Source organism: Triticum dicoccoides, chromosome 3A, assembly GCF_002162155.2.
Source record: "Triticum dicoccoides isolate Atlit2015 ecotype Zavitan chromosome 3A, WEW_v2.0, whole genome shotgun sequence".
NCBI lineage: Eukaryota > Viridiplantae > Streptophyta > Magnoliopsida > Poales > Poaceae > Triticum > Triticum dicoccoides.
In genome coordinates, this window is record NC_041384.1 from 190,927,343 (window position 1) to 190,934,796 (window position 7,454).

Below are 7,454 nucleotides of genomic sequence, written 5' to 3' on the forward strand. Positions count from 1 at the left end.
TGGAAGGTGTAGAGGAAGAGGTGTTCGAGTCCATGTGGCTGTGTACTTTCCTCGTCTAGCTGAATTGTATATCATTTGTCATGGCAGACCTTTTTGCTTCAACCCCCGAACCCGAAGGTGCAGAGTGTTTCTGAATACCGTCATGGCCGAATAGGCTGGGGTATGCCTGGAAAACTAGGCGTAGGGGTCATAGTTTCTTGAATAGACAAGGTGTATCCGGCTATGTTATATTACATTGATATCGTAAGAAACATCTTCCAGAGAGAATAGTTCCGTTAAGGGTTCCTTTCTCTGGGTGTGCATGCATTTAATGTACATGTCCGAATTGTGATGCAAGCACCACAGTTTGTATAACTTCTGGGGGTGTAGAATGGAGTGAGTTTAGAAAACATCTTTAATTCACCGACCGAATATTCCCTTAAGAACGCTAGCTTTCGGCTTCACCCAGTCTGAGGTACACATCCGGATGACCCGGCAGTAACAATCGCAGAGGTGCTCCCTTTATGCCCTAGCCGAACTAACAGGAACATAGGGCATAAGCACAGGAGCCGGGTAACCCAGCATGGCCAAAACTTAAAGTCATATCGATGCATATAGTGGTAAAGAAAAGATACATATGGAAAAACTCATATATGAGGAGCTTAATGCTCAAGGAATGACAAGGAATTCTGTCTGAGAAGCCCCCAGGTACAAGTAACATACATATTTAGAGATGTACGTGTCGATGGTGTGTGGTCTAGCCGTACCAAAGCATTAAAGCAAGAAAGAAGAAAATAATCGGAAAAGCGAGAAAAAATAATGGAAACTATAGGGGAGGAGGATACAAACAAGGGGTTTGGTGCTAGGCATAGAATCTCCGGAGTCTGGCTGCGTTCCAGGGGTTCGGCTTGAGGTGATTGTCTAATGCATCGCGAAGACGGTATGCTCCTCCGGTGAGAACTTCGTCAATTATGAAGGGACCCTTCCATTTGGGCTTGAGTTTGTCCGTTTTCTTTTCCGGCAGGCGTAGAACGAGTTCGCCAACGTTGTAAGTCTTGGCCCGTACTTCTCTGCTTTGATATCTTCAAACCTGCTGTTGGTAAAATGCTGAACGGGCTTTTGTGACATCGCGTTCCTCCTCCAGGGCATCTAGGCCATCCTGCCGATCAAGCTCGACTTCTCTCTCATCGTACATACGCACTCGAGGTGAGTCGTGAATAATATCACAGGGCAATACGGCCTCTGTGCCATACACCATGAAGAAAGTTATGTATCTGGTAGTGCGGTTGGGCGTGGTCCCCAGCCCCCAGAGTACGGATTCGAGCTCCTCAACCCAGTGCTTGTCTGATTCTTTCAAAGATCACACAAGTTTGGGCTTGATGCCGCTCATAATAAGACCGTTGGCTCGTTCGACTTGGCCGTTGGTTTGTGGGTGGTAGATGGAGGCGTAATCGAGTTTAATACCCCGATTAGTACACCAGGTTTTTACCTCTTTGGCTGTGAAATTGGAGCCGTTGTTAGTGATGACGCTGTGTGGGACACCATAACAGTGCACAACACCGGATATGAAATCTATCACAGGGCCGGACTCAGCCGTTTTTACCGGCTTAGCCTCTATCCACTTAGTGAATTTGTCCACCATAACCAGCACATATTTTTTCTTATGGCTTCCTCCTTTAAGGGGTCCAACCATATTGAGTCCCTAGACCGCGAAAGGCCAAGTGATGGGGATTGTTTGTAAGGCGGTGGGGGCATATGGCTTTGATTGGCAAAGAGTTGGCATCCGACGCAACGTTGGACAAGGTCCCGTGCATCTGCTCGGGCCGTCGGCCAATAAAACCATGTGCGGAAGGCCTTGCTAACAAGGGCCCGAGCTGCGGTGTGGTGACCGCCGAGTCCGGCATGAATTTCAGCCAAGAGTTGCCGCCCCTCTTCCTCGGATATACATCATTGAAGGACTCCAGTGGCGCTTTTCTTGTAGAGCTCTCCATCATGAACCTTTTAGGCCTTTGAGCGTCGGACAATGCAGCGGGCCTCATTCTGGTCCCCAGGAAGCTCTTTCCTGTTGAGGTAGGCCCGGAAGGGTTCGGTCCATGGGGCAATGACTGCCATGATGAGATGCGCCGACGGTGTTATTTCGATGGCTGAGCCCCCGACGACGTTGGTGTTTCCGGGATCTTGGATTATGTTTGATTCCGGACTCGTATTGCTGTTTTCCCCCTGCCACACCACGGATGTCTTAAAGAGCCCTTTTGGGAAAATATTAGGTGGGACGGGGTCGCGCTTAGCGTCGATAGGAGCAAGAACATCCGCCGCTTGATTACTTTCTCGAGCCACATGATGGAACTCGAGTCCTTCAAACCGGGCCGACATTTTTATGACTACGTTACGATACGCTGCCATCTTCGGATCTTTAGCATCGAAATCTCTGTTTATTTGAGATATTGCAAGGTTGGAGTCCACGTGTACTTCTAGGCGTTGTATGCCCATGGAGACAGCCATCCGGAGACCATGTAATAAGGCCTCATATTCGGCTGCATTATTGGAGTCTGTGTATAGTATTTGGAGAACATACTGGACAATGTCTCCCATAGGGGACGTTAAAACGACGCCCGCTACTAACCCTGCCAGCATTTTGGAGCCATCGAAGTACATGACCCAATTGGAGTATGTGCCGTACTCTTTAGGGAGTTCGGCCTCTGTCCATTCGGCGATGAAGTCGGCCAGTACTTGGGATTTGATAGCTCGACGTGGTTTATATGTAATGTCAAATGGGAGGAGTTCAATGGCCCATTTGGTAATCCGGCCTGTAGCATCGCGGTTGTTTATGATGTCATTGAGTGGTACTTCAGAGGCCACCATGATCGAACACTCCTAGAAGTAGTGACGGAGCTTTTGGGATGCCATGAAGGCCGCATATGCTATTTTTTGATAACGAGGGTACCAGGATTTGCATGGTGTAAGGACAGTAGATACATAGTATACTAGCTTCTGAAGCAGGAATTTATGTTCGTCCTGTTCTCGTTCGACGACGAGTACGGCACTCACCACATGGTGTGTTGCCTATATGTATAATAACATTGGTTCACCGGCATTTGGTGCGGCCAGGATTGGATTGCTCGCAAGAAGGGTTTTTATTTCCTGCAGTCCGGCTGTTGCCGCGTCCGTCCACTCGAAGTGGTCGGTTCGCCGTAGAAGGCGATAGAGTGGCACTGCCTTTTCTCCCAATGTGGAGATAAAGTGGCTTAGAGCTGCTACGCAACCCGCAAGTTTTTGAACTTGTTTAAGGTCTGTTGGCTTAGCAAATTGTGACAGAGCTCGGATTTTGGCTGGGTTTGCTTCGATTCCTCTATTGGAAACGATGAAGCCCAGCAGTTTTCCAGCGGGGACGCCGAAGACACACTTTTCCAGGTTGAGCTTAATGTCATATGCCCGGAGGTTGTCGAATATAAGACGTAAGTCATCTATTAGTGTTTCGATGTGCCTGGTTTTGATGACGACGTCATCGACATAAGCTTCTACTGTTTTGCCGATCTGTTTTCCAGGCATGTTTGAAGCATGCGTTGGTATGTGGCGCCGGCGTTCTTGAGCCCAAAGGGCATGGTGTTGAAGAAGAATGGCCCATATGGGGTGATAAATGCTGTTGCGGCTTGATCGGACTCCTTCATTTTGATTTGATGGTATCCGGAATATGCATCGAGGAAACACAGTGAGTCGTGTCCTGTGGTGGCGTCGATGATTTGATCAATGCGGGGGAGGGGGAAGGGATCCTTAGGGCAAGCCTTGTTGAGGTCTTTGAAATCAACGCACAGGCGCCAGGGTTTGTCCTTCTTTGGTACCCTCACGAGGTTTGCCAACCAGTCCGGGTGTTTGATTTCTCTAATGAATTCGGCCTCGATGAGTTTGGCCAGCTCCTTCCCCATGGCTTGTCGCTTGGGTTCAGAAAAGCGTCGTAGTGATTGCTTGACTGGTTTGAACCCCTTTAATACATTGAGGCTATGTTCAGCCAGCTCGCGTGGGATCCCTGGCATATCTGAAGGGTGCTAGGCGAATATGTCCCAGTTTTTGCGCAGGAATTCTCATAGTGCGGTGTCAACTGTTGGGTTCAGTTGAGCTCCAATAGATGCTGTCTTCTTGGGGTCCGTTGGGTGGACCGGAATTTGACTATTTCTTCGGCTGTTTTAAAGGATGTGAATTTAGGGCGTTTGTCGAGGATCACGTCGTCCCAGTCCACCGTGGAGCATAGTGCGGTTAATTTGTCGGCCGCGAGGGCTTCAGATAGCTCCTCCAGGGCCAGGGATCGGTTTTGTTTTCAGCACGGAGTGCTATGTCTGGATCACTGACGAGAGTGATTATACCATTTGGTCCGTGCATTTTGAGCTTCATATACCCGTAATGGGGTATGGCCTGAAAGCGTGTAAAAGCATCCCGCCCCAGCAGGGCATGATATCCGCTCCTGAAAGGGGCCACTTGGAAAGTGATTTCTTCGGATCGATAGTTCTCCGGTGTGCCGAATACTACGTCAAGTGTGATTTTTCCCGTGCACCGTGCCTCCCGACTTGGAATAATTCCACGGAAGGTTGTGTTACTTTGCATGATGCGGCTCCTGTCTATTTCCATTTTATGGAGTGTGTCCTCATAAATGAGGTTTAGTCCGCTGCCGCCGTCCATGAGGACCTTGGTAAGTCGAAACCCGTCCACGATGGGACTGAGGACTAACGCGGCTGGCGCTCGTACTGTTCTGTACTTTGGTTCGTCACCGGCGTTGAATGTTATAGCTGTGTCGTTCCAGGGGTTTATCACAGCAATTTGGCAGACTTCGGCGAGCTTGCGAAGCGCCCTTTTGCGCTTGTTGTTTGAAGTGAATGTCTCGAAGACCGTCAATACTCTTGATATATCGTCTCCTGGGGGATGCCGTTCTGGGTCGTCCTTGATAAGGATGTCCTCACCGCTCTTGGCTACCTGTCGTAGTATCCAACATGCTCTAAGGCTACGGGTTGCCACGGTATCTGCTGTTGTATGTATTTTGCATGGGCCATGGAGCCACCCCACCAGAACTGTGCCCTGCCGCATAGCGGTTTTGTGTTTCTTGACTGCTGGACTGGGCGTGCCGCGATGGTGCACCCTTTTCGCCTGTAGGGGGAGTTGAGTTGGGACTGATGGTTCCCAACGAGCCGCCTGAGTTTTCCAGGTGCTCCCCATCGTGCTGTACTTTTGTACGATGGTTGCTAAGTCAGCGAATTTCAGTGTGCGGTGGCGATTGATGGCGTTGAGGATTCCTTCGTCCGCGCAGTTGTTGCGGAATGCTGATATTGCGTCCTCGTCACGGCAATCTTTTACCTTGTCCTTGGCAAGGACGAATCTGGCCCAGAAGTGGTGGACCGTTTCCTGAGACTGCTGTTTTATGCTCATGAGAGCGTCTATATCCGGGTGGGTGTGTGGAATTAAATCTGAACCCCGACCTGAATATCTGACGACCTTCCGGGCTTAACAGTTTGGGTTCCGGAATATCTTCTGATTGTTTAGGACCGCCGTCCGATGCTATGTTCGGAGGGCTGGTCGCATCCTTTCGCGGGTGGGTATCTGGCTCTTCCTGATCGGTGATCCAAACATAGTCTGTCTTCGGTATAAAAGAAGACTCGCCGTCCTGCTCCATGACTACCGCAATCTGGTGGGTGACCGGTAGGGTCTCGATTTCTCCTTGATTGGTTTTAGGCCCGATCCGATCGTAGTCTGTGGCTATTCCCAAAGCGGCGATGCGATCTAGGAGTTCATTCAAAGACGAAAGCTTTGTCGGATCCATCTGCTTGGAGTGCTCGGAGTTGATGCGAAGGGGGTTTTAGATGGCCTGAGAGGTCATCGTCGGCTCAGCGGCCGAACGGGCGATTATAGTAAAGCCGCCCAACCGGAGGGTTTGTCCCGGGGCCAAAGCTCCCCCGGAGGTGATGTTATCTTTAAGGACAAGGCGAGCCATTGAGCCTTTTGTCGACGGCACAATGGAACTCTCAATGAAAGCACCAATGTCGGTGTCAAAACCGGCGGATCTCGGGTAGGGGGTCCCGAACTATGCGTCTAGGATCGATGGTAACAGGAGACGGGGGACACGATGTTTACCCAGGTTCGGGCCCTCTCTACGGAGGTAATACCCTACGTCCTGCTTGATTGATATTGATGAATATGAGTGTTACAAGAGTTGATCTACCATGAGATCGTAATGGCTAAACCCTAGAAGCCTAGCCTGTATGACTATGGTAATGAGTATATCCTTTTCGAACTAACCCCTCCGGTTTATATAGACACCGAGGGGATCTAGGGCTTACATAGAGTCGGTTACATAAGAAGGAATCTTCATAGTCGGTCGCCAAGCTTGCCTTCCACGCCAAGGAGAATCCAATCCAGACATGGGTATAGTCTTCGGCCCTCATGTCTTCACAACCCATCTGTCCGGCCCATGGATAAAAGGCCGGACGCCCGAGGACCCCTTAGTCCAGGACTCCCTCAGCCGCAGCCTCCACCACCAGCATGTGGTACCGCCAGCGCTGGAGGCGGCCCTCGTGGGTAGAGCGGTAAGATGCGAGCAGCACCTCCTACTCTACCCACTCCAGGGCGATCTGCTCCTTCGCCTGCAGGTGCTCCTAGACGAGATGGTGCTTGTAGGCGGCGTCGGCTTGCGCCTCCCGGAATTGCTCCTCACGCTTCTGCCTCACCGTGTCCATATATTGGGCACGGGCCTCGTGGAAGGTCATGGTGCAATGCACCTGCGAGGATGGCACGGAGGAGGGGGTTGGCGCTGGATAGTCGGCAGCAATGGCTGCCATCTCCTTGTGGTCCATCGTCCGCCCATCCGGAAGAGCGCTGGAGCACGAGGAAGCCATGGTGGGCAGTAGTGGTGTGGACATGAGAAAGGGAACGTATGCGGATGACTGCGGCTATGGCCGGCGTAGCAATTTATATAGCAATTGTGGGTGGCGGAGGGACGGACGTGTGGTGCCGGAGTAGCCGCCTTGGCAACCACGTATCATTAATGTGGGCGGCAGAAGGACGGATGGAAGGCACTTGTGACATTTGAAGGTGGAGCAATCGCCTGCACCGAGAAGCGGGAGGGCGGTGCTGACCGTTTTGGGCATAAAGCGCGCGCGGGCGAGGGAGGCGGTCTGGGTGGGCCAGGGCAGTCAGAATCGTGCTTGGCAGCGGGTCGGTCTAGCAGCCGGACATGCTGGCTCGCCAGCTAGCTCACCGAGTTGAGCGACGACAATCAGACGATGGACGTAGCTTCCGACCAGGAGCCGACGCCACTGTCCAAGCCGGTTCATGCCGTGTTCACCATAGAGCAGGTGCGGCCGCACTTCGACGCCCTAATGGCGGAAGAGCTACTAGCGCAGGAGGACCTGTGCTGCAACCTCCGTCCCCTCAACGAGCACCGGTGAACAAGCGAACGACAATGCCGTCGCAGACATGTGGCCCTATGATCATGG